The sequence below is a fragment of the Apodemus sylvaticus genome, chromosome 11 (genome assembly GCF_947179515.1).
Source record: "Apodemus sylvaticus chromosome 11, mApoSyl1.1, whole genome shotgun sequence".
NCBI lineage: Eukaryota > Metazoa > Chordata > Mammalia > Rodentia > Muridae > Apodemus > Apodemus sylvaticus.
The window spans coordinates 97,909,690-97,937,002 of record NC_067482.1 but is presented as its reverse complement, the minus strand read 5'-3'; the positions used below and the strand labels follow the sequence as shown (position 1 = coordinate 97,937,002).

The following is a 27,313-nucleotide window of genomic DNA, read 5'->3' as shown; positions in this document are numbered from 1 at the left end:
TGGCCTCAAGCTCATATCTACATGCCTCCAGCTCCTGATTGCTGGGGCTAAAGGTGTGCGTCACTACTGTCAGGCAACTGCTTTTAGGTTAAAGACATTATAAGGTTTTATGTGATTTATATTCTATCTCAAGCCATGGCTACAAATTGGCACAGATCTCAGAGTGACTGATGTTGAAACTGACAGAAACTATTTTAGCATCCTGTCAAAAATAAGGAAACATCTGGATAGACAGGCAGTAGACTTGTACAAGGGCATACAGGATGACCAGGAAGGCATTCCAGGGCTGCTGTCTTCCAACTCCTTGGTAAAAGCGTGATTATAGAACAAAGTAATGTCCTTGCTCACTGTGTCTGGATACTTTGCCTACAGCGGGTGTGCATGTATCTCTGCACCCACCCTAGAGCCCTGGACTCATGAATGAAAGACACACACACACACACACACACACACTATGTATTTTACTATGCCTCAACTAGCTCAAGGACTGGGCACTTCCAAACCTCCCTGAGGCCAGCACACGCTCCCCTCCAGTATTCCTAAGTTAACACTTTCTAAAATCTACACTTTATCTCTGCTACCCCAGGCCCAGAGGGCCACTCTTCCCTGCTTCTTCCATGGCTGGTTCTCCACAGCTCTAATGTTTGTATCCTCTTCCTTCTGCCCTGGCGATTCTCTTTCTCCTTGTGTTTCCTGTTTGGGAGTCCTCAAAGTCCCCCCGTGTCCCCCTGCCCAGCCACTGTCCTCTGGCTCTTTATTGACCAGTCGGAAACCAGCTGTTGTCAGGGACCTGCCGCAGACCTGCCAACTCCGTGTAAGCAGCACAGGTCCACTGACACACGGGGCCCGCATGAGCCCACGGTCATTTGCATTCTGTGCCCGTATCAGCTCTGACTGTGCTCAAGGCTCCTACTGGCTTTCACACAGCCTGGTTCTATCTGATGGTCTAGGTCTACTTCCCACTCCGACATCTACTGTTGCTGCTAAGGCAGAAGTCTGCCATTGTCCAGTAGCCTTCTGAGCTTGGAGCAAAATGGTGGACTCTTTTTGGCACTGAGGCTTTCCTCTTCTCAACCTGGGGGATCCCAGACCCCACACCGCACGCCCCATACCTGCAGAATATCACATAGCCTTGGTTAGCTTACAGGTTAAGTTTCCTTTTTCCCCATAAGCTAGCATCTGGGATTCCTGAAATGCCTCCCCCATGCTAATGAGGTACCTCAAGCACCTCGATATCTTAGCTTTTGGCCAGTGACCTTTGCCCACCCTGGATATTCCTAACTCCCTTCCCCAAAACTATATAACCTGTGAATCACCCCAAGTACAGTTGATCTGCATCCCTGGAGCTGGTTCTGGTGTGTTGTTATTACTATTGTACTCATGGGCCGCCCAACCCTGTTCTTCCACTTTGCTCCCCTCATCTTCATGGGCCACTGACCCCAGGGAGAAGGAGACCCACATCCCAGCTCTGAGGGCAGTGTACAGCATGAATGGGGTTTCCTGGCCATCCACAGTACCCAGGCAGGTGGACTGGCCTTGTCCTCCCAGGCTTCCCAGCACAGTTTAACTCTCAGCTATTAATGAGTCCTCGCAGCATCTCGGTGAGTTCTGTGGCATCCGGACACTCGCTTCCTAACAGGGCCTTACCTGTGATGCGATGGATGACCAGGGTTCTGAAGCTTTAGTTGTTAAGCTGCACGTATTCCTGAAACAACAGGATTTAAAGTCAGCACAGAATTGTATGGAGCAAAAACTAAGTTTCTTTTATAAAGAAAGGGGTGGTGCTGGTGCTAGAGGACCGAGGTTCAGTTCCCAGCACCCACATGACGGCTTACAACTGTTAGTAACTCAGTTCCCTAACACCCTCTTCCGGCCTCAGACAGCACCAGGCATGGCACACACCTGCAGGAGCACACAGACACACAAAATAAAGACAACTATTTTTAGGTTTATAAAAGTTTCTCCCCCAGAAGCGAGTCTTAACAATTGGTGAGCTTCCTTCTGGATGCTTCTGGTCCGTGTGAGAGCGCATGTCCATGACAACATAATTTGTCTGTCTGTCTGTCTGTCTGTGTGTACCTATTTTAGTTTGCAGTTAGATTTATATAGTTCTATGTGTGGAGTCAGCTCCAAAGCATTATTTTAGTGGTTCTTAACTTACAGATGCAACTGAAATCTGAGATTCCAGTAAGATCCAGGGAGAAAGCTCAGTGGATAAAGGTGCTTGATGCCAAGTCTGATGACTCAGTTTCCAGCATCAGGACCCACATGATGGGAGGAGAAATTCCCAACTCCCAAAACTTGTCCTCCAACTTCCATATGCATAGATAGATAGATAGATAGACAGACAGACAGACAGACAGACAGACAGATAGATAAGAGTTCTAAATTTTGGGACTGGAGAGATGGCTCAGCAGTTAAGAGCACTGACTGCCCTTCCGAAGGTCCTGAGTTCAAATCTCAGCAACCACATGATGGCTCACAACCATCGGTAATGAGATGTACTACTCCCTCTTCTGGGTTGTCTGAAGACAACTACAGTGTACTTACATATAATAAATAAATCTTTTTTTTTTAAAGATTTATTATATGTATGTACACTGTAGCTGTGTTCAGACACTCCAGAAGAGGGCATCAGAGCTTGTTACAGATGGTTGGGAGCTACCATGTGGTTGCTGGGATTTGAACTCAGGACCTTCGGAAGACCAGGCAGTGCTCTTAACCACTGAGCCATCTCTCCAGCCCAATAAATAAATCTTTAAAAAAAATAAAAGAGTTCTAAATTTTTAAAAAGTATGGTGGAACCTACAAATTCTCTTCTATGGAAAAGCCCCCCAACATATTAACATTCACAGATTAACATTAGCATCGAGGACCCGAGTTTGGTTCTGAGCAGCTGCATAAAAAACTGAGCATGCCCATGTATGCCTGGAGGGTAGAGACAAGAGGGTCAGTGGAGTTCGCTGGCTACCAGCCCAGCTCTAGGTTCACTGAGAAACCCTGTCTGGGAGAACTAAGGGTAAGGGAAAAGAGTAATAGACCAGAGCACCCTGAGTTTCTGTTCTATGTATACATGCACAGGTGTGCACACCTCACACATGGACCCATACATCACACACACACATACACACACACACACACACACACAAGCTAAGCTAAGCTAAATTTACAAAGGGTTTATTTATTTAGTTAGTTAGTTATTTTTGTATTTGGTTTTTTCGAGACAGGGTTTCTCTGTGTAGCCCTGGCTGTCCTGGAGCTCACTTTGTAGATCAGGCTGGCCTTGAACTCAGAAATCCACCTGCCTCTGCCTCCCAGAGTGCTGGGATTACAGGCGTGCACCACCACCGCCCAGATGGGTTTATTATTTTTAATTATGTGAAAATGTGTGTATCCATGTGGATATGTGCATGTGTGTGCTGCTTCCTGAAGGGGCCAGGGGCACTGGGTTCCGCTGAACCACCTGACAGGGGTGTTGTTTCTGGGAGACTAGTACGCATGCTTCCGTTCAACCACCTGACGGGTGTTGTTTCTGGGAGACTAGTACACATGCCTTCCTGCGGAGCCTTCTCCCCAGCCCAGTAGCTGACCGAGAGTCTCTCTATGAATCCTAACATGTGGGTTGTGTGAAGCATTTTGAAAGTGCTCCTCTCTGCTTGCGGAACTTGCCCAGCATCAGAGCATTGCTTCCTTTTTGTGTTTTCCCTGGAACCGTGAGCTTCATAAGGGCAGGGAGCATTTCTTACACCTCTTGATATTAAAAACCTTCTCCCCATGCCCCAAGCACCAGAATTCCCTCTACACATACTAAAATTCCTGAGAGGACCTGCAAACATACTCATCAGGAGACCAGGTAATTGAGCTGAGCATTAACTAAATCCATGGTTTCCATTTGTTCAGGCAAAGAAAGCACAAGATCCAGTGGACTTGGATCTGACTATCACGGCACCGTACAGGCTCCTCAGGCAAGCTCACTGTGTTCATCTGAAGAGGGATGACGAGTCCCTCTTACATTACGTCACGTCACGTTGCGTTACATTACAGGGCCCGGCAATGTGGTATGAATGGGATTTGTGGGACCCTGTCTCAGAAAAAGAAAACGTCAACATCTAAAAAGACATATCACATAGAGAATCAAGGGCTGATTAACTGCATCAAATTCTGACCATTAGCTTACCACTACATGACTTTGGTCAGCTCAACAGCTCTGTGACTTCATTTGTTAAAAATAAAAAGACCAAGCACAAGCTAACACAGTAGTGGCCACCTGGTGTATATCGAGGGCTCCGTGAGTGAACATACTTCCATTCTTGAGCAATGTCTCTCTTGGTGCCAATACGTGTGTCCGCTGCTGCTGCTGCTGCTGCTGCTGCTGCTGCTGCTGCAACTGCGACTGGTAGGAAGTGTCTTCAGGGAGCTGAAACTGTAGCAAGAAGCATTCACAGACATGGTGAACTGTGCATGGAACAATGTAGCTGCGCGAGCTGCAGAGACCTCGGGACCACAGATGCCAGGCGAGGCCAGGATGGATTTTGAAAGCGTCTCATTACATATCCAGGCCTTGAGCTAGGCTTCTGCCTCCCGGGTCTGGGGTAACGAGCACACACTGTCATGCTTGATTTAGAGGCTAGGAAGGTAGACAGGTTGATTGATGTTGATTGATGGTTTGACTGGTTTTCTGGGAATCAAATCTTGGAGCTTGCACATCCTGAGTTAGGTGCTCTAGTGGAGAGCTAGTAACACATCTATGCCCAGTATTTCAGGAAAGACTTCAAGCCAAAGTTTTAAAGAGTGGTCATATCTAAGGACTGCTCAGGTTAAAGAAGCCAACATTGAGTGGAAATGATGTTTTTGGGTCTCGGGGTGAGAAGGAGTGCATTCCCCGCAGTGAGTGGGGTCACCATCTTCAGGAAAGCGGATCCTTCTTTCCCTGATGGATTTGTACAGGTCTGTGTGCATCATATGCAGCTCAGCATATGCAGCTCCGGATTTCAGTGACAAGCAGTTATAAGTGGCAAACTGAGAAAAGAAAATGTTGTGTTCCCATGGAAACCAAACAAAGCTAAACAGAACTGGCTAAGAGAACACGCAGCTGCGAACAGTGGAACTACGCACCTAAGGGAACCTCAGGCTTGGGTCCTCCCTGGGGAGGAGACCAGAGGCAGCCCTGGGGCTGTCTTCATGGGGCTGTGAGGCGTCTTCAGCCTGATGGAGGAAGGTACCCTTCCAGTACGCTCTTCCCTGCTTCCCCCCAAGGCCCACCCTTCTGATCATACGGAATGGCATTAATGCTATCTGCTGAGAGACTCATGTCTGTAACTCCCAAGCAAATTTCTGGGAGGAGTAACTATTCTAAAAACAACAAAACAAAACACCAAAACCCAACCTAAATGAGTCATGGTGGCTCCCTCTGTGATCACAGCATTCCAGTCGGGAGGTATGGATAGGAAGGTCTGAAACTCAAGTGTTCCTCAGCTCTGTAGTGAGTTCCAGGCCAGCCTGGGTACACGGAGGCCCTGCTCCAAAGACAAAACTCCTTCCTGATCTTCCCCTTAAAGTGGAATTCAGTTGTTGAATTAAAAGGACTGAAGGTTGCTACTGTGTGTAAAACTCAACTTTGCTCAGTGGTTGATTCAACCAACAGCAGCAGAAAGGCCCAGAAGGGCAAGCCAGCTGTATAACACTGCATCCTTCCCTAGAGCTGGACGGACTCCGGCTGTTGGGTCAGATGAAGCTCCAAACATTCCCAGAGCAGATGGCCCACACGGACCAAGGAGGGCCTAAGGCAGCTGGGATTTAGCTCAGGGGCCGTGGAAGGGAAGGTGATAAGTGCGTTCCTGAACACCTTTCGATCCCTATGAGCCAACTATCTTAAAGGTTAATTTAGGATCAGTTTAAACCATAGATACAGCTATTTTCTGAGCATTGTACCACACGTGAGATGGAGAGGAAATTTAGGGTGAAAGCCTTCGCCATTATCAGGAGTTAAAGCCGGCCAGCTAATCTGGCAGATCTAGTGAGAGAGTCCTTAGGCCATTCACTCCCTTTGAGAGACAGGGGGATGCTGTCCTTCCTGCAAAGCTTATGGATATCGTTTCTGAATGAGGAGAGAGTGCAGCGCTAACAAGCAGCACCTTCCTGCCCTGTTCCTGCCAGGAAGAAGTGAGCAAAAGCTAAGGGATTCGCTTCTAAGATCCCTCAAGAGCTGGAGAAGTCTCCTCCCCCCAGCCCTTGGAGAAGCAACTTTCAATCCCTTTGGGCAAAGCACAGGAACCTGTGGCTAGGCAAGACCCAGCAAGTCCCTGTTGCCCTGAGTAAACCCTCAGAGAGAAGCGGTTGCCATGGGAACCACAGCATCTCGGTGTGGCTCAAATGCCACGCCTACTCTGCACCTGGAAGTCTGGCCAATTAACTGTGCTTGGTTCCAAAGTGCTGCCTGAGGAGGCTCGCCGGGACAGAGAGCTGGGGTATTAGAACCTACCTGTGAAGAGGATATTGGCCCCTGGCCCCTTCCTCTCTTTCTGCTCCTTGAGTTCTATGAAGTGAATAATCCCCCCCCCCATGTCTGTTTTCCTCACAACACGCTCAACCGCAACAGAGCCCAGCAGCCATCGACTGGTGGAGCCACAAACTAAGCTAGGCCTTCCTCCTTCCATGTTGATTGTCTTGGACATTTTGTCACAGTGACAGAAAGCTGGCAAGTGCTCTGGGGTGGCACAGTCCTCTTTAGGAGCACTTTTCCTGTGGCCCCTTAAAGGTTCTGCATCCTTCCAGTGGTGCCCGCCCAGCTGTGGACCAAGTTTGAACACATGGAACTTTGAAGAATACCTCAGAGACAAAGTAGAGTGTGGATTACGAACTCTTTCTGCACTGGTATGCTGATAAGTGTTAACACCTGTCTTCCCCAGATCAGTGGGGGAAGGCTGTCGCCCTTGCTAACTGCCTCGGTGTGAAGTTTTTCCACCATGGCTGACTGCAAGCCACACATTAATGCACAGTTAGGAATCAGAACCCGGTACACAGGAACCCTGCCTCCTGAGGTGCAGACAGGGGCCACGGAAAGCACTAGAAAACAACCCATTAGCTTGTACTTTCAGAAGTGGTTAACAGGGTTACCCTTTACCCCGACAGTGCTTGATAATACACATTTTTGCCAATTGGAGGCAAAAGTTTCTTTGTGTTTTTCCAATCAGTGGTGTTGAATATCTGTTCACATTTTTTCAATTTCTTCTTTGCAAAATTGCCCTTTCCTCTTGTAGTAGCCTGGAAACAATTGTTCATCAAGAAGTCTTCAGACTAGGGTTTCAGAAATGGCTCAGCATTTAACAGCCCTGGCTGCTCTTCCAGAGGCTCCTGGTTCAATTCCCAGCACTCATGTGATAACTCTAGATTCAGGACACCAGACACCCTCTTCTGCCTTCTTCTGGCCTCTGCAAACACCAGGAATGCTTGTGGTGTGTAAACAACAATTCATGCAAAACACCCATACACACACAAAAAAAAGAATAATAAAAAGTGGTGGGGGCTGGTGAGATGGCTCAGTGATTAAGAGTACTGACAGCTCTTTGGAAGGTCTTGAGTTCAAATCCCAGCAACCACGTGATGGTTCACAGCCACCCATGATGAGATCCAATGCCCTCTTCTGGTGTGTCTGAAGACAGTGACAGTATACTCACATACATGAAATAAAAATAAATCTTAAAAAAAAAATGGTTTCATTGTATTGTTTTTAAGACTGGATTTCTGGGTTAGCCTGGCTGTCCTGGAACTTACTGTATAGATTAGGGTGGCCTTGAATTCAGAAATCAATCTGCCTCTGCCTCTGCCTCTGCCTCCCAAGTGCTGGGACTAATGCCTGGTATGTGTACACACACACACACACACACACACATGGAATTTTTATCACACTCATTCGTGTTGGTGTGTACAAGTGGAAGTCATAGGGATCCAGCTCAGGTCAGTGCACCTTTACCTGCTGAGCCATCTCACCGCCCCAGGCAACAGAAACTTTTAAGCTGAAAAAGCTATTAAAATAGCACCAGGTAACAATGCTGAGGTTGGGGAGAATGACTTCAGCTCCCCCAGGTCTCGAGCAGTTCTGCCAACCTCCCGGCTCCACCCTTTGTCCGATTTAAGGAGGCTCCGGGCTCTTTGGACACAAAGATGGAAACAACGGCTTCGGAAACATGTTAGAGACTTTAATTGTGTGTGCGTGTGTCTTTGTGTCTGTGTCTGTGTGCGTGGATGTGAGTGCAGGGCCCACAGATGACAGAGGTACCAAGTCCTTTGGAGCTGGAATTACAAGTGGTGGGGAGCCGCCCAAGGGGATTACTCTTAACTGTGGAGCCTTCTCTTCCGCACCATGGGTGGATACCAGAGTACCTCGAGGAACGTCTACCTGGCATGTCAATCCTGCTCAGTCATCTGGGGTAAAAGGCAGACCCAAGTTTGGAGGAAAAATCTGAAAATGAGTCAGATGTATCTTCCTTCCTGCCTAGCATGTCAGTTCCGGTGCTGTGTATCAGATTTCTACAAGCATCCATGTTTAGAATAACTGTCAGATAACTCAGAATGTTAACTTGGATTCTCTGTGTCTTTTATTTCATTTTGTACTTTACAAAGTTATCAATCTGTGATAGAGTGAAAATTCAAAAGCAGCCTTCTTCACAGAGTCTGACAAGCACTGTGTTCCCTTTGCTGTATCAGAACTATAGGGAACGATGGAAAACTGTATTTAGAATAACAGAAAGGCGGTTTGACTGAGACGGAAGGGAGGACACTTCACTCTTTACAGCCTAGGAAAAAACCTTAAAACCCAGTAACTGGGTCTACCTAGAGACCCAGCAGCCAGAAACGGCCAGATAACCCCTAGCCAGGGTGTTCTACTCATTTTATAAAGCTTTTGCTCTGTGGCTTTGGCACTGCATGGTTCAAGAATCACTGCTCACACAAAATTTAAAATTTCAGTGTACCAAAGCTGACCTCTTAGCCTTGTTAGCTCTGTGATCCCAGTGGACACCTCCCTAGCCCTCAGTGACCTTTCCTGCCTCCTCTCAAGCTCTGTCCTGTAGGCCCTCTCTCTTGTGGCCCCTGCCCCATGCCTTTTCTCAGAGGTCCTAGGTTTCTTGCCCCTAGTACAACCATTTTCCAGGTGGAAGGTGAAAAAGTTGGAGATGAAACACTGTGGCCACTAAGGCCTTCTTCAGGTATCTAAAACCTGCCACTCAAACCCGGCAGTTCACCTCCTGGGCTGCCTCTCCTGTGCCTTACTGAGATTAAAGAATACCCTTTCTTCTTTTGACCTTGCACGGCGCCACCAGGGCTGCTGGAGTGGCGTCTTGCCTTGCTGTGTTCTACTGCTGCTCCTTGGAATCAGAAACTTGGGACTGGTCCTGACTCTGTCTCTTAAGGCTTTGGGGAAGATTTTTGTTTGTTTGCTTTTGTCTTTTATTCTAAGACTCTTACAAGCAACAATGGTCAGGCTATTTATTTTAATGGAGAACTGGTTTGAACCACTCAGTCTAACCTCAATATCTGGGAAAGCAGGACAGAGAAACATTCTTTTCTTAAGGACCCATAGTTCATTTTTAGGGGCTTGGGGGTAAGAGATGGATTGAGAAAGGTCTCTATATATACTCCTGGCTGTCCTGGAACTCGCTATGTAAACCAGAAGGGCCTGGAACTCACTGTAATCCTCCTGCCTGTGCCTACCTCTGGGATTAACAGCATGCACCTCCGTGCCTGGCAGGATCTTAGGTCCTGGCATCAGATTTTGTCAGACAGCACTACTAAGTAAATTCTCTAGTGGGGCTTGGGAATGTGTGCCGAGCCCCAAGGCCTCTGCAAGCCAGGCAGGTACTCTCCCTTTGAGCTGTATATTGTGAGCCTCCGGCTGTTGGTTCCTCATCATTTCAGTATGATTTAAAATTCCTCTATCCTCGGGAAACCAGAAACTAGATATGTGATTAAAATTGCTGTCAAGAATATGCCATCGTTTTGTCAGACATAATTCCTATACAGAGTGAATTCTGACAGCTCTCTCCGTGGCTGTGTGTGTCCGCATCCTCCCGGAGCCCGCCTGCTCTGCTCTGATCACTCCTTAGCCTTCAGCTTAGCTGTGGCTCGCAGGGAAGAGGCCTCTCTTACCTGCCAGGCCCAGCACATGGGGCTGCTTCCTCCTGAGGACTGAAATCCTGCTCTGTCCTCCAGGGAGCTTGGTTAGCCCTTCTCCAGCTGCTTTGTCTCCCACTGCTCTTCCAGTCAGCTTTCAGTCCACGAACCTGCCGTAGCTCAGTGCTCACAGCAAAGCCTTCACCTCAGGCTTCCCCGCACACAGTCAGTCAAGCTAGTTTATTTTTTTTTTTTAGTAATATGTATGTCTTAGTTCAGATTACTATTTTGCTGTGATGAAACACCAATACCAAAAACAACTTGGGGAGGAAAGGGTTTGTTTGGCTTATACATACTCATGATCATGAATCCACCTCATGGTCAACCTCAGGAAGCCAAGGAAGGAGCACAAACCAAGCAGAAACCTGGATGGAAGAGCTGATGCAGAGGCGGTCGGAGGAGCTGCTTTTGGCTTCTTCCCATGGCTTGCTCAGCCTGCTTTCTTCTAGAAACCAGAACCCAGAGGGGTCCCCACCACAATGGGCTGGGCTTTTCCACACTAATCACGAATTAGCAAAATGTCCTCCAGGTTTGCCTATAGCGGGTCTTACTGAGGCATTTTCTCAGTTGAAGTTCCTTCCTCTTGGGTGGCTCTCGCTTGTGTCAGGTTGGTATCAAACCAGCTCGGTCAATGTGTCACAGGCTGTTTCCAGATGTTCTTATTTTAATGAATGTCTGTCCAAAGGACTGTATTGCCTTGATTGATTCCCTATAGCAGTTACTGAGTATTTTTTGGAAGATAAAGGTAAAGAGAAGACCCACCTGTCTTCTCTAGGTCAGGAACTATCTTATTGTTGTTTGAGGTCTCCATATCTAACTGATAGAAGGTTTATTTGCACAGATAAACAAAGTGTTTCTTCAATGAGAGAAAAAAGGGTGGGGAAATGATCCTTAGGAAGGCAAAAGATGGTGATGATGATGATGATGATGATAGTGGTGATGGTGGTAATGGTGGTGGTGGTGGTGATGATGATGATGATAGTGGTGATGGTGGTGATGGTGGTGATGGTGGTGGTGGTGGTGATGATGATGATGATGATAGTGGTGATGGTGGTGATGGTGGTGGTGATGATGATGATGATGGTGGTGGTGATGGTGGTGATGGTGGTGGTGGTGGTGGTGATGATGATGATGATAGTGGTGATAGTGGTGATGGTGGTGATGGTGGTGATGGTGGTGATGGTGGTGGTGGTGGTGGTGATGATGATGATGATGATGATAGTGGTGATAGTGGTGATGGTGGTGATGGTGGTGATGGTGGTGATGGTGGTGGTGGTGGTGATGGTGGTGGTGATGATGATGATGGTGGTGGTGGTGGTGATGGTGGTGGTGGTGGTGGTGGTGGTGGTGATGGTGGTGATGGTGGTGATGATGATGATGATGATGGTGGTGATGGTGGTGATGGTGATGGTGGTGGTGATGATGATGATGATGATGATGATAGTGGTGATGGTGGTGATGGTGGTGATGGTGGTGATGGTGGTGGTGGTGGTGATGGTGGTGGTGGTGATGATGATGATGATGATGATGATGATAGTGGTGATAGTGGTGATGGTGGTGGTGGTGGTGATGATGATGATGATGATGATAGTGGTGATGGTGGTGGTGGTGATGATGATGATGATGGCATTAGACTACAAAAAGTCTCTAGTACTTGTGAATAATTCTTGCCCAAAGTTTACCCTGAATCTAATCAAGCCTTTAGTCCTAACACCTATCTTATAGGGAACCAAAGGGTAGAGGAAAACATTTGATAACACCACAAAGAACTTCAGACAAGGATAGACTGCCGGGCATTAAAGCAGCTGTTTTAGACCAAAGATAATGAAAAGAAAAAGATACAAAGATCATTCTAGATCAGCAGTTCTTAACCTGTGGGTCACGACCCTAAGACTATCAGAAAATATAGGTATTTACATTATGATTCATAACAGTAGCAAAATAACAATTATGGGGTAGAAAAGAAAATAATTTTATGGCTGGAGTTATCACAACATGAGGAACTGTATTGAAGAGTCACAGCATTAGGAAGACTGAGAACCACTGCTCTAGAATAAGAGATTGAAGAGACCTAATGGCCAAATATATTTTTTACTTACTTTTGTGGTTTTGAGATAATGTCTCCCTACACAGACATACTGACTCAGAACTCATAATAATCACACCATCACCTTCCAAAGTCACGCATTGCCCCAGCTTCCAATGCATTTTATGGTCCTTGATTAAAAATTAGCTGGAAAGAGGAACTATACCACACACACACACACACACACACACACCCAAAACATTTTGATTTTAAGGTAGAATTAGTAATTGGTATTATTACTGCTTTTTTTTAGATATGAAGAAAGCTATTTGCTCTGTCTGCAGATGTATGCCTGCATGCTCACAAGGGCATCGGATCCTGTCATAGGTGGTTGTGAGCCACCATGTGGTTGCTGGGAATGGAATCCAGGACCTCTGGAAGAGCAGCCAGTGCTCCCAGCTGCTGAGCCCTGTATTATTCTTAAAAGATGTATGTTGACATGCCTGGGGATTAAACTGCCCTGATGTCTACAACTTATTTCAAATGACTCAGTCATAATCACTTATATACAGTGTATATTTAAGCAAACAGTGTGAGGTCAGCAGCCTTTGCTTCTGGATGTGAAGTAAGAGTATATCTTTGGTTTTGCTTTTTGGAGTTGGAAGAAGGACCAGATTTATTGATATATAATCTATATAGAATAGAAATCCACCCTTTGTCAGTTTAAAGATTTATTTATAACTTTGGCTACTATTAGAGTATTAGGGACAGCCCAGGCCTCATTCATGAGCGTGCCAGCTTGGTCTGGTCCTATGAGTGGCTACCACACACAGCTGAATCTCCACAGCCAGTCCCAGTACATGGTACCAAGACCCAGCTCTCCCTCTTCCTGTCCCGGCCTCGCCCTGCTTTGCCATTCCATCCTCTCGTAGAGATGGCGCTTACAAACCACTGCCTCTCAGTCTGGCATCTTTCATTTCGTGCTCTGTTTCACTTGGGCTGTTGTAACAAATGTCCGCAAATTGGCATCTCGAAACAACAGGCATCTGTTGTCTCCTAATTATCAGGCTGTGGGGAAGGCTGCTCTATCTCCAAAGTCTGGGGGAGAATCTGTTCCTTTCCTTTCTTTCTCTGAGCCTCTGGTATTGCTAACAACCTTGCCATTCCTCAGCACACAGTGGTGCAACTCCGACACCTGCCTGCCTCCCCACCCCCACCCGGTCCCCACCCCCACCTCCCCATCCTGTCATTACATAGTATTCTCTGGCTCTTCAACAGTAGTTCTCAACCTGTGGGTTGTGACCCCTTTGGGAGGAATGAACCTTTCACAGAAGTTACATATCAGATATCCTGCATTCAGATATTTACATTTTGATTCTATCTATCTATCTATCTATCTATCTATCTATCTATCTATCTATCTGAGTACACTGTAGCTGTCTTCAGACACACACCAGAAGAGTGCATCAGATCCCATTAAAGAAAGATGGTTGTGAGTCACCATGTGGTTGCTGGGAATTGAACTCAGGACCTCTGGAAGAGCAGTCAGTGCTCTTAACCATTGAGCCATCTCTCCAGCCCTACATTTCAATTCTTTTGTTTTGTTTTGGTTTTTTTGTTTTGTTTTGTTTTGTTTTTTGTTTTTTTTCAAGACAGAGTTTCTCTGTATAGCGCTGACTGTTCTGGAACTCACTCTGTAGACCAGGCTGGCCTCGAATGCAGAAATCCATCTGCCTCTGCCTCCCAGAGTGCTGGGATTACAGGTGTGTGCCACCACCACCCGGCTTTCAATTTTTAACAGTAGCAAAATTACAGTTATGAAGTAGCAGTGAAAATAATTTCATGGTTGAAGTCATCACAGCATGAAGAACTGTATTAAAGGGTCACAGCATTAGGAAGGGTGAGAATTATTGCTGTTTAAGGATATCAGGCAGGCTGGAAGAAGGACTACTTTATTCCCATAGGACTTGGTGCTATAATTTGAAATGTCCCCATAGGCTTCGGCTCATCAGCTGATGGTGCTTCTGGAAGGCAGCAGAAACCTTATGAGGTGGGCCTACTTAGAGGAAGTAGGTCATTGGTCTAACCTCTGCTCTTTGTCTCCTTTGACTTCCCAGTCACCATTTAGTAAACTGCTTTTCTCTGCAGACACTCCTCATACAACTGACATAACAGCAACCCAGCCAAAGGACTAAGGACTGTGAACCTATCTATCTGTCTGTCTGTCTGTCTGTCTGTCTATCCATCCATCCACACATACATATACACATTTATATGGGACTTATTGGAATGATTTATATTAACTTGCAGGCCAGTTAATCCAACAATGACTAGCTGTGAAAGCAAAGTCCAAGAATCCAGTAGTGCTCAGTCCACAAAGCTTGATATCTCAGCTGGTCTTCTGTATATGATGGAATCTCGAAGAAGTAGGCTCTAATGCCAGTGAAGGAATGGATGTTGAGGACAAGCAGGCAAGGACCAAAAGCTTCCTTCTTCCATGTCCTTATATAGGCTTTCTGGCACAGGTTAAAGGTTTGTCAAGGTCTGGATCAAAAGTGTGTGTCTTCCTACCTCAAAGGTCTGGACTAGAAGTGGATTTATTCACTTCAAACCAAGCAAAAATAATTACTCACAGGTGTGCCCTCCACATTATAGTTCATTCCAGATGTAGTCAAGTTGACAATCAAGAATCACCATCACACCCTATCAAAAGGTTCCACTCCCTGGTGACTAAGTGTTCATTCTGTGAGCCATTGGAGGCCATTCTCATTCAAACCACACATTCTGTTCCCTGGCCACTATAGGCTTGGAGCCATATCATGATGCAGGAATGCGTTCAGTCCATCTGAAAAGTCCCCATAGTCTATCAGTTTCAACACTTAAAAGTCCAAAGTTCAAGGTCTCTGTGACTCATGGCATAACTATAACCCCTATAAAATGAAAGCGCAGAATACATACGCCCAGCATACAAAGGCACAGGATATACAGATCACATACTTCCTGAGTACAAAGGCACAGGATATATATATATACCATAGTGCCAAAGGGAGGAAAGGAAGCACAGTGAGGAAATGTTGGACTAAGCAAGACCAAAACCCAGCTGGGCAAACTCCAAACGCTGAACCTCCATGTCTGAAGTCAAAGTGCTCTGCAGATCTCCAACTCCTCTCAGCTTTGTTGACTGAAACACACTTCTCTCTCTTGGGCTGGTTCTAGACCCTGTTAGCAGTGCTCCATATCAGGCATCCAATGACTCTGGCATCTCCGGCATCTTGGGGGAAATCATCGCTTCACACAGGGCTTCCATGCAGGGACACCCCTGACCCAAGCCTGACCTCAGGGGCTTTGAGCTGCAGAGGGCGATTCCACGACCCCTTTCTTCTATCCTTGACTCAAAAGCCAGAAAGACAAGGCTGAAGCTGCCGAGTGCTGCTGCCCGCTGGGGCTGGAGCGGGGCTTTCTCGTTCACTTACAGCCGCACCAGCGTTCTGTTGTCATTGTTGCTGGGTTCCTTCACTGCTTTAACTTTTCTTTAAGTCTTTTGACAGTTAGAAGCTTAGCTGGGTGGAGCCTTGCCCTTAGGTTATCTCTCCCTTTATTCTATTTAGCATCAGGCTTTTTTTTAAAAAAAACAAAACAAAAAAAAACCTTTTTATCTCCTTGAATGCCAGGGATTATGTTCTTGGTGCTCCTTTTCTTCTCAAGCTGTACATTTTGTATTTCTTTGTCCAGCTTTCTCCTTTTCATTATAGATCTGGGCTGGGGAGATGGCACAGCAGGTAAAGGTGCTTGCCACTAAGCCTAACAACTTGAGTTTAATCCCTAGGACTTGCTAGAAGGAAAGAAATGACTCCCATACGTTGTCTTCTAATCTCCACAAGAGTACCAAGGCACATGTGCTCCCCAACCCGTAATCACATAATACAATCAACACTAGGCTGTCTTGAAATCTCTCTGCCAACACCATTAATCCAAAATTTTCTTCAATTTAACCTCAGGCATATTTTTTGGACAAGGGCAGAAAGCAGCCACAATCTTCACCAAAATATCACAAGAACAGTCTCCAGGCCACTTACTAGTGTTCTTCCTCTCTGAAACCTCTCAAGCCAGGAAGCCATATTCTGTATTACTCTCAGCACCTGTCTTCCATGCTTCTGCTACGAGAGCCCATTGAGCCCCACTTAAAGCACTGAACTGCCTTTCTAGTCCAAAGTCTCCAAATCTACACCCTGCCAGTAAGTAGCACAGGCGGGTCTTCTGTCTTGGGCACTGTGCTATTGATAGAAGGAGATACCATGACCAAGGCAATTCTTTATTGAGGGCTGCCATGATCCTGTCCAATATTATTATGGATAGGATCATGGCATTGTGCCATTGTGCATGATCCTAGGACAATAGCTGAGAGCTGCTGTATCCTGATCTGGGGGTTGGGGGGGGGGGAGAAAGAGACAGACAGACAGACAGAGTCAGACAGACAGACAGAGACAGACAGATAGAAGGTGGGGCTTGACATGGGCTTTTGAAGCCTCAAAGTGCCCCCCAGGCCCCAGGGACACACTTCCTCCAACAAGGCCACATCTCTGAAGCCTTCTAATCCTACCAAGGGTTCCACTCCCTAGTGACCAAGTATTCAGATATATGAGCCTATGGGGGTCGAACCACCACACACTCAACAAAGATAAGTCACTGTCTGAGCCTCTGCTACATCACAGATGGCAGTGCACCTGAGACGAGGCCCTCGGACAGTGTGTGTTTGTTCTTTGCTTGGTTCTGCCATTTTAGCTGCAGATGCTCTAAGAACGTGGCATAAACTAAGTAGCTCACCCAGTGCATATCTATTTCCTCACAGTTTTGATATCTAGAAAGTACCAGTTTTTCAATTCTGGGAGCACTCTTCCTGGTTTGCAGGTTCCTCAGTGCCACCCTCTTCTTGATATTACCTTCCACGGGCTCCACCTTCAAACACCACCACACTTTGGATTAGAGCTTCACCTTAGATAAAAGTCCAGCCTACATGGAGCCAGACGCCTGGAAAAGCCCTTTCCAAATGTTTGTTAAGTGGGTCAAACGGTAATTCGGAGCGAGATAGTGAAATGGAAGCACAGGAGTCTACATGAACTTTGACAGCATCGCAGGGGAAAAGCCAAACGCTGCGTCCGATTGTTGTGCCCTTCTGCGTCGGACGCTAGGAGCGCCTCGAGAGCCAGTGCTTACTTGCTTCCATCTATTTTTCTGTTCCTTTTTGAATAACTTTTTGTTTTTGTTGTGATCTGCTTAACAAGGAAGATTATTTTAGTTTTTAAATGTCTTCAAAGCTTTTTCCGAAGTAGGGTGCAGTATAAATAAATACTTTTTAAAAGTCCAATTGGAATAAGGGCAATAGCTGTCCCCTGGGATGAAGGGCAGGAAGAACTGGGCGGAGAAGAGCTTTTGGAGGACAGAGAGTTCCCGGAGAGCCCTGAGAAGAGCTCTGTGCTCTTCCAGACAAAACTGACCTTTGCAGAGAAAGTTGAGTTTGTTGTTTTTTTAAAACTGAATTCTTTTCATATAAGCCCTTCTGCTCCTTAGAGCTGGAAAACCATTCCCATTAATTTCACAGAAATGCAATTTTGACCATATTCACAACTGTCTGCAAATGGAGCTTCTCACCCCAGACTTAGACCAAGATCCAGCAAACACGGGGCTACAGTTGAACGTGGGCTGTAACTCAGGGGTCTTTGTTTCCAGAGCCCTCTGGGAAGCGGTGAGGTACTTTGGAAGGTTTAAATTTGATCTGGTTTTGCTCCCCATGGACAGAACTCCTCCAGCCTCATCCGACTTCTGTGAAACGCAAGCCTGATCTGAATGTATTGGAGACTCAAACAATAAATAAATGTTATTCCTTTTCCCTCTAAACAGCTGATTGGGCCTCAGCTGATCCAGAGAGCCAGCTTCCTCTTTCACCCTTCCAGGGGCTGGGTTTCTCCCCTGAGCTGGGTGGCCCATGCCACGGCTGTCCCTGATGTAAGCTCCTGTTAGGGCTTCAGGGATCATCTAACAAACATCGCTGCTCATGAGTTATTAGAGTTCTGGGGGCTGACATTGGAGGAACTGGCTTCCTGTCACATGCTTGCATTCCTTCCTAAGCAGGAGAGGGGCTCCCCCATGTTCTAAAAGCAGAACCTGGAGCCGGCTGATAGCAGTTATTGGTTTTCTGTACTGTACACACATTTTGCTCTCCCGACCTCTCAGAGGCCTGTGTATTGGAGGCTGCACCTCAGGAAGGTCTGAGGGTGGAGTGGAGAGCAGGCCGCAGAGCTTCCTGGGACGCTTTGGGTCCTGGGGCACAGGTGGCCCCTCTTCCTCCCTTTTGATTTCTGGCCTCTAGCTGAGTGGTTTTACCTTGACAGTGGCTTCTGTTCTAATGTCTCTCTGAGATGATTGTCTCAGGCCCTTTTATTCCTGGCATTTGCCTTCCTGACTGAAGGAGATTTACTTAAACAAAACTCTAATTAACATAACAGGTCTCCATTGCTTTTAAAATGTGCACAGCTTTCCAGAACAAAGCAAAAACGGAATTGGTGATGATCCCGATTACTAACAAGAATGAGGAAAATTATGACTTAAGCTGAATATCATACAAGTTACGGTTGCTCTGAAAAGCAAACTGAATTTTTTTATAAACCTAAACATTCACTACCATGTATGACCGAGCAATTGCACTCCTAATAAAAACATGTACTTAGACAAAAGCTTGCATATGAATTTTATATCAGTGTCCCTCCCCCCACCCCCACAGTTGCTAAAATGAGGAAACAACCCCAGCTGTCTTTCACACAAGAGAACGGATAGGTAAATTCTGGCACTCACACATCATAGATTTCGGTAACAAGGTAGAAAGGAACAATGTAGAGAATGACTCAAATGGACCTTGGGGAAACGTATTGCACAGGGAGGAAGAGAAAGAAAAGGAAAAAGAGAAGTTAAAAGGAAACATCGCAGAAATGGCGCCCCAGGCCACTTCTCCTACTGGAAATCTCACGGTCTCGGGCCTGTTTGCGCTTGGTGTCTGGTGCACCGGCCTCAAAAGTGAGGATGCCTCCAGCATCCTGTGACCAGGTGTCACACTGCTGCTGCTGCTGGGACAGCACTGCCTGCTATCTAGCTGTCACAAAATTCTCCTGGAGATCATCATGGTAGCCACTTAGTAAAGCTTCACATACAGAAAGCGCAGCCAACAGAGGCCTGCAGTGTAAGAGATGTACACTGCAGTGCTTGGAGGTGCCAATGACGTCACTCATAAAACCTGAGGGAGAGCCGGGTGGTCCGGGGGCAGCAGCAGCACAGGCCTTTAACCTCAGCACTCAGGGAGGCAGAGGCAGACAGATCTCTGAGTTCCAGGAGCTAGTCTGGTCTAGGACAGCCAGGGTTACAGAGAAACTGTCTCGAAGGACAAAAAACAGAAACAAAACAGGAAAAAAACAACAAAAAACAGAAAAAATAAACCAAAACCCATCGAGGTTGCAAAGCAACTTGACAAGATGTTGGCTAGCTGGCGGTCTAACCTGGCGGTCTAACCTGGTGGTCTAACCTGGCGGTCTAACCTGGCGGTCTAACCTGGCGGTCTAACCTGGCGGTCTCACTAGACTGACTGCTGCTTCTGTCTAATTGATTGACTGGGTTGTTACAAGGTTCCATGCAAATGCAAGCTCTCACATTCATGTTGTTTGCCTTCCTTATTGAAACATTGTGGCAAGTATTTGTTTAAACAAAAAAGGGATAAACCAACCTCATAGCTTGTAGGTTCTTTTGGCCTTACAAGGATTTGTTTCTTTGAATTTAAAATAATCTTAGAATAGAGTTTTAATTTTGAGGTTAACATATAAAGTCATTATCAAAGTCACACACACACACACACACACACACACACGTATATATGCAGACCTTCTTAATTTTTGTACTTTTAAAATTTTTGTTTGTTTTTGTTGTTTGTTTTTTTGGTTTTTTGCTTTTTTGAGACAGGGTTTCTCTGTGTAGCCCTGGCTATCCTGGAATTCACTCTGTAGACCAAGCTGGCCTCAAACTCAGAGATCTGCCTGCTTCTGCCTCCCAAGTGCTGGGATTAAAGGCTTTCTTCACCACACTCAGCTAAGAAAATCTTAGTAAATGCAAGTTTAAAGTCTTTTGGGAAGTTGAAGAATTCCAGGATGGAATGCACAGTGTGACCAAAGAACTTTTGTTTGTGATTGATTAGGTATGCATATACAAATATTTTCAAATAAAACCTAAGAAAAAAAGAATGTATCGGAATGTAACAGCCTCTGGGAGCTAAGTCTCAAGGAGGGAGATGAGAGGTGGAGACACTGTAGCCGGGAGTGGACAGCACACAAATAGCCAGAAAGGCACAGCCAGGCTTGTCAGAAGTGGGGTGATGCTTTTATCAGAGTTCCACACGCAGAGTGTTCCCTGGGGAGACTGTCGTTGACTTCTTATCTCTAAGAACCATAGCTGAAGCCGTGTGGGACAGGACGAAACCACACTCTGGTTCTATAAAGCTGATGTCCTTAGCCCAAGGCTTTCTCTGTAGCTCATGTATCCAGTCACTCAAAATGTTCAAAACAGCCAAACTTCCTTCACCAACAACAGCAGGAAGGTTTAAACAGCATAGGGAATTTGTACAAACTCTGTTTGGGTTAATACTGAAACTATCTTTTTTTTTTAACTTTTAATTTTGTAATAATTCAACATACATGCATACACACACACACCACACACCTCACACCTCACCATCATCACCATCAGGAGTGAAACTAGTAAGGCCAGGCATGGTGGCACATGTCCTTAGTCCCAGCACTCTGGAGGCAGAAGCAGAGGCAGTCGGATCTCTGTGAGTTCAAGGTCAGCCTGGCCTGCACACTGAGCCGAGCACAGCCAGGGCCACACAGGAACCATGTCTGAGGGGAGAGTGAAGGGAGGACAGAGAACCATGTGCTCCTCAGACGAGCTTTGTAAACCCCAATGTTAAGGACCTGCATTGACTTGCTAACTTTTATATGTTTATTTTTAAAGTGTTCATCTTAAGTAACTTTTCTATTGGCTTATAAAGCAAAACAGAATTAAGAAGAGCAGGTGAAAATTCTTGTTCTAGCCTCTGTCCTTTGTACAGTCACAGCTGGCCACCTGTACTTTATGCAAACATAAACGAAATGGTTTTGTCTTATTTTTAAAAATATTTTAACACGTTTTTATTTTTATGTGTAGGGATGTTTTGTCTGCATGTATGTATGTGTACTGCATGTGTGTCCATCCAGTTCAGAAGAGGGCATGGATCCCCTGGAACTGGAGTCACAGATGGTCGGGAGCAATAATGTGGGCGGTGAGAACTGAACCCAGGTCCCAGGTCCTCCGCCAGGATGGCAAGTGCTCTAAGCTGGTCTCTCTCCAGCCTCGGGGGTCTCACTATGTAGCCAGGACTGGGCTTGAACTTGCAGAGATCTGCCCGCCCTGACTCCTGAGTCACCGTGTGACTCAAGGCCTGCACCACCACATCCAGTTTTTTGTTTTTTTTTAAAGTTTCCGTTCCCTTTCTGCATACATTTGGAAGCCAGTATCCTGTGCACTATGCTGGACTTCTGTTGATTATTTAGAAGTATATCCTGCTGGGGACATAGCTCAGTGGTAGAGCACTTGCTTAAAGAACTTTCACATAAGAACGTAGCGATGTATTCTATTTTACTCTAATTTTATCCCTTATAAGCCCTATTTCCCTTTGCCATTCTCAGTCTCTCTCTCTCTCTCTCCCTCTCTCTCTCCCTCTCTCTCTCCCTCTCTCCCTCTCCCTCTCTCTCTCCCTCTCTCTCTAATGGGCACTGCACAAATCCCAAATCCCCCAGGCACAGTTCATTCTCTGTACTGACAGACCCAGGATTTACACAGACCTCGGCCAGCATGGCTGAAGCAACGCTTCCAGGGCCCTGGACTACCCTGACCCACAGAGACACATCAACAGCAGCGCAATAGGGTGATGATTGCCTTAGCTTGAGTGACACCCCAAAGAGATCACCCTAGACCGAGAAGAGATGGTCTGGAACGAGGCCTTGTTGCCAAGCAACCCCAGAGGGATGAAATTAACACAGGCTGTTTTCATGTAACTGCATCTCCAATGATAGCTGAGTTGATCCCATGCAAAATTAATAATTGCCGGATGACTCTTTCTTTAAATGGTTGCTGTCAGAAGCCGGGACTAAAGAAATAGTCTTTGTAAATGCTATCACGTTGGGGGAGAAAGGAGAGAACAATGAATTCAGGTTTTGTCTTTTTCCCATCTGCATCGTAGGTAGGAAATCTGATGTTTCTATCTTAGAGGAATATCTGCCTGGCAGATTCTCAGGCAGGCAAGATAATATGCCCCAAATGGCTGAGAAAAGATTTTACCCCGAGAGGCAAAAGAAACCTTGGGATCATCTGAGACCACTTACTGGTCGCCTCGGTGGATCTGAAATGTGCTTTTTCCCATTAGTGTATGTTCCGAGAGGGCAAATTATTGCAAAAATAATCCTGCTGTTTCCATTTACTCCTTAGCCTCACTTACACCACGGCTGCAGGAGCGCAGCTTGATGAGCCCACAGCCCCTGAGTCTGAGAGCTCATCAGTATTAAAAAGAGAAAATGGGATGGAAAAAAGCTGTTCTCCCGTCAGGCAGAGACTACGTCAATTCCAGTAAATTGCTGATCAGACCAAGGACTCCTTACCCAGAGAAACTTTTAGATCAGTATTTTGTGATTATGTAATAAAACACTGAAAATAATGCATTGCTATCCAAAGAAACTAGTTTTATTTCAGATGGAAAATTTCCTTGCCTGAAAAGCAGTTGGTGCTAGACTTTGATTCTGAAGAAGAAAGACCCCAAGTCTTTCCTCATTTAGCTCTTATGCAAGGCATTTATTGGCTTTTGGTGTGTATGTGTGTGTGTGTGTGTGTGTGTGTGTGGCATCAGGCATGAGCAGGCTGGGACTGCCTAGGTAATTCCAGTTGGCCTTGAATTGTATTCCTCCTGGGTTCCCAGTGTGGACCACAATGTTGGCTTTATTTCTTGGTTTTGAGGAAATGATTCCCATCACCTTCAACTCCTAGCAGGTCAGTTTGAGAAAGTGTCATTCCAACTTGCTTCTGTGACATGATGAGCATTTACTGATCAAGTTGAGCAGAAGGGATTAGCACACAGAAGAAAAACAGATAGTCCCTACCTAGAACAAAGGATATAAGTCATGACAGGAGCATAGCCAACATGTCTGGGCTCTGGTCTAACAGTATAATCATAGTCAATAGTAGCATACAAGCATACTCAGGGAATACTTATGGAATATGGTCGGATGAAATACCTCCTAAATTACAGTTAGATACCTCAGCACAACCGTTCATAAGGATCACTTAAAATCCAAAGCTCTTTGACATTTGTTGAGGATGTTGCTGATCTGCACACAAGCTGATGGGATAGGCTATCTAGCTGTGCATCCTGTTGGCACAATGGTTCCCTCTTTCCTGAAGTGCCTCATAGCACTTGGGAGCTAGACCAGGCCTAGGTTCAATTCCATGACCTAGGAAATATCCTGCTCTGGCAAGAGAGCAAGTGGGGCGTGGTCACAGTGCTATGCAGACTCTGATTTTGTGCCAGTGCTGTGAGCTTACAGACACTGCACGGAGGGAAAGGACACCACTCTGCTCAGAGCAAGCTGGCCCTCCTGATGTGAGCTGCTTCCCTGCTGTGCGCCAGAGAGGTTCTTCCTGGGTTGATTCTGTTGATGTAAATTGGAGCTGTGACCTGCAGGAAACACAGTTTCTGGCAGAACTCTGGATGGCCTATGCTTGCAGCTTACAGTTTCTAACGCAGACAGTGATCACTTCCCTTGTAGGACAGCTGGCACTTTCAACACATTACCCCAAGCCAAATCTCAAGTTCTTGGAAGACTCATTCACCAAGAGACTCAGCAGAAGAAGTAGGACAAACAATAAGCACTGACCCTTGCAGGAGGGAAGGGTTAATTCACACCTGAGACATTTCCAAGGCAGCTTTTTTTTTTTTTTTAAATTTTTAGCTACTGAGAAGTGCCTTCTAAGATGCAGACATTGTACACTCCTTTTTAATACCTAAAACTGCCTTTTGGAAGCAAATTATAATAGCTTCCTGCTTTTGACATAACGCAGCAAAGCTCTTCCCACCAAATAAGGGAGACACTGCACCTGAGGCCTCTTTCCATTCAGAACAGCATGCTTTAACTTTAGGCCTGAGGCTGTTTCAGTCTTGAGGCAAATGCCTGTAGCACTGATGACTGTGAGGGTCTGGTCTTCTGGTAGTGCCTGGCTACCATTTCTGTAAAGGCCAACTGTGCCGCATTGGCTAAGAAAAGGAAAAACAGTGGCTTGTGACATCTTGGAACACAGAACACCCATTGAGACTAATATATCTGAAAATGTCTGCGGAAAGGAGGTGGGGTATCTCAGAAGGTGGGACATCCCACTGTCTCACTGTTTATGAGGCGGCAGACGGACAAAGCAGAGACCAAACTACACATGTGTGAAGGGCAGGGACCAGCTTAATTCTTCTGTCTTGCTCATAGGACGTAAGCAGGTATTATTTCTTTGAGTGTTACCCTAAGGAATGAAGCTTCCTCTTGTTCTCAAACGCTTTTCTATCTTCAGACAGGGTCTTTCTCATAGTAAACCGTCCTCATACTCACCAGGAGGCCCAAGCTGTCTTCCAGAGTCTCGGCCCGCTGCCTCTACCTCTGTAATGCTGGGATTGCAGACGTGAACCTCCACGTCATTTTCCGGTGTCTGCTTTTTATCCTTGGTTAGTGCAGTGTCTTCCTTAGCCAAGTTGTGGCCTCACACAGAAATTTACCCTCAGCCCAAACCAAGCCTAAAGGAAACAGAAGCTCCTAGTGGAACCTTGCCTAGTTTTTCCGTGGTACATCCTGCTGATTTCTGGTTACACTGACAGAGCTTGTTTCTCTTTGATCATTATTCCCAGCTGCCCACACTGTCATTTAAAAACAATAAATGCTGATTATGAAAATAATAATTATTGCCTGGAAAATGGAGCACACTGTCCTCTCTACCATTACATTTTTACAAATGTAAAAGACTAGCGCCTTCCCCGCAGGGGGTGAGGAGGCCCTCAACCTTGACCCCCACCCCCTTCAGGCACTGTTGGTGAAGAGGAGGTTTCAGTCTCAGCAGCTGTGAGTGCACACACCACACGCACATGGCGACAGCTGCCAACTCTCATTCTCACACAAGGAAGGAAATAGGCAGGAAATGAGGAAGAGGCCGGTAGTGAACATATTTATAGTGGAAACAGCACCTGACTGGGGCTGCCCCTCAGTGTGAGTTCTAGCTTAGCTAGTGCTGAGCTGTTCTCCAAAGAGATCCTCTCACTGCTGGTTCCGTCCTCCCTCCCTGTCCTTTTTGAAATAGGACAATTGATCTCATTTCTCTCATTTCTATAAAATGTTCCCTCTATAAAGCTGGGATAAGTGCTGATTGCATTAATCTCCTTTCTCATCTGCCACGGCCCTTCCTCTTTCTGCTCAGCAGAAAATGGTCCCTCCCCCCATTACCCAGACCTCTCGCTCTTCCATTTGGCAGAAGTAACGTTCTTTACTAGACATGGTTTGAACAAATTCCCTTACCTGTCATATCTGTGCTTTCTGTTGTTTTCCCAGCCTCTTGTTCCAAATCCGGCCCTGCTCTGTGGCTGTCACTGAATCAGAAAATGCCTTCATTGGGCACCTACAGTGAATGCTCCCTTCTGGGCTTCCATGTCCCCGGCCTCTGTGAGACAGGTCTGTGAGGTAGGAAGCCTCTTAGCTCCTCCCTCACCTCCCTGCCTGAGGTGAGCTCTCCGAGGCTGGTGGCCACACTTGTGCTTCCTTCCTACCTCTTCCTTGCTTCCTTTTTGCTAGATTTGCTTTCTTGACCCGTTCACTAACTAGGTTTAATTTCCAAGGGCTCTATTCTCTCATCATAAATACATAAATTCATAAATACATAAATTCATCATCATACATGCATACGTATATATGCATGTGGGTATGTATTATGTATAGGTACATATACACACACAACAGAAATAAGTTGTGTGTGTATATGTACACCAAAACATATGACAGGGTTGGGGTCCCGACGTTGTATTTTGATTTATTTTTGTAGGTGGCTGGATGTGAGGTGGTTCCCCATTAGGCATTCACTGCCCATAGTAGGAGCTTTACAATGCCTTTTGCTCTTGGCCAATACAAGCCTTGGAACTAAACCTCGATTCTGAAGGACCCACTACTCTGACCTCAACTGGGGTTATATCTCCTTTCTTCAGATCCCAGTGCTGGCCCATCATCCTCACTCAAGAGTTAGCATGTCCCCGACTTTAGAGAAGTAATAGGGCGAGCATCCTGCACATTATCCAACACTCTCAAGTTTCACTACATCTGTATTAATCTATTTCGGCAAACACTTTTGATCAAACACATAACACATATGTAATGGAACATGATGAGAATAAAATGGGAGTAGCTACCAGCCCAAAGATAAGTGGATTTTGTAGCAAATCTAATTTTGGTGTCATCTTGTGGAAAAAACTTTAATATTCCCGTGCTCTGTGGGCTTTAGAACCACGGGAAGGCTTTGGGGTAGCTCAGTGCTAAGAGCAGGCTCAGGGCATATGTGCAAGGACCCTCCCATCTGAGCTGGGGAAATGTGGACAATAAAATAGAAATAAAAAGAATCGCATAGAGGGGCTGAATATGGTGGCGCATACTTGCAAGTCCAGTGCTCTGGAGACTGAGGACAGAGGATCATGATTTGAAGACAGTCTGGGCCTCAAAGCAAGACAAAAACAAACAAACGAACGAACAAAAGCAACAAGCAGCCAAAAATGTTTACAGATACCATTTTGGACATGTAGGGAGTAGGGAGTGATCTCTGTCAGGCTAGAGATGGAGAAGAGAAAGGAAGGAAGGAAAGTGAGAAAACAGAGTTGGAGCTCGGACTGTGGCTCTGCAGGGCTCCAGGTTCCATCCCCAACACCCCACAGAAGAACACAAGCAGGAAGAGATGAAGATGGCGGCCAGTGCTTTTCAGCAT

The 27,313-nt window shown here is 46.1% G+C and overlaps 1 long non-coding RNA gene across 1 annotated transcript; it reads right to left on the bottom strand.

The window, feature by feature from the left end:
- Positions 1 to 1,614: 1,614 nt before the first annotated feature.
- On the bottom strand, positions 1,615 to 26,008 carry LOC127695863 (uncharacterized). The gene is made up of 3 exons (XR_007980128.1): positions 25,867 to 26,008; positions 4,303 to 4,423; positions 1,615 to 1,705 (listed from the first exon to the last, which is right to left on the bottom strand). It is a non-coding gene; the product is annotated as an uncharacterized LOC127695863 (long non-coding RNA).
- Between the last annotated feature and the right edge of the window lie 1,305 nt (positions 26,009 to 27,313).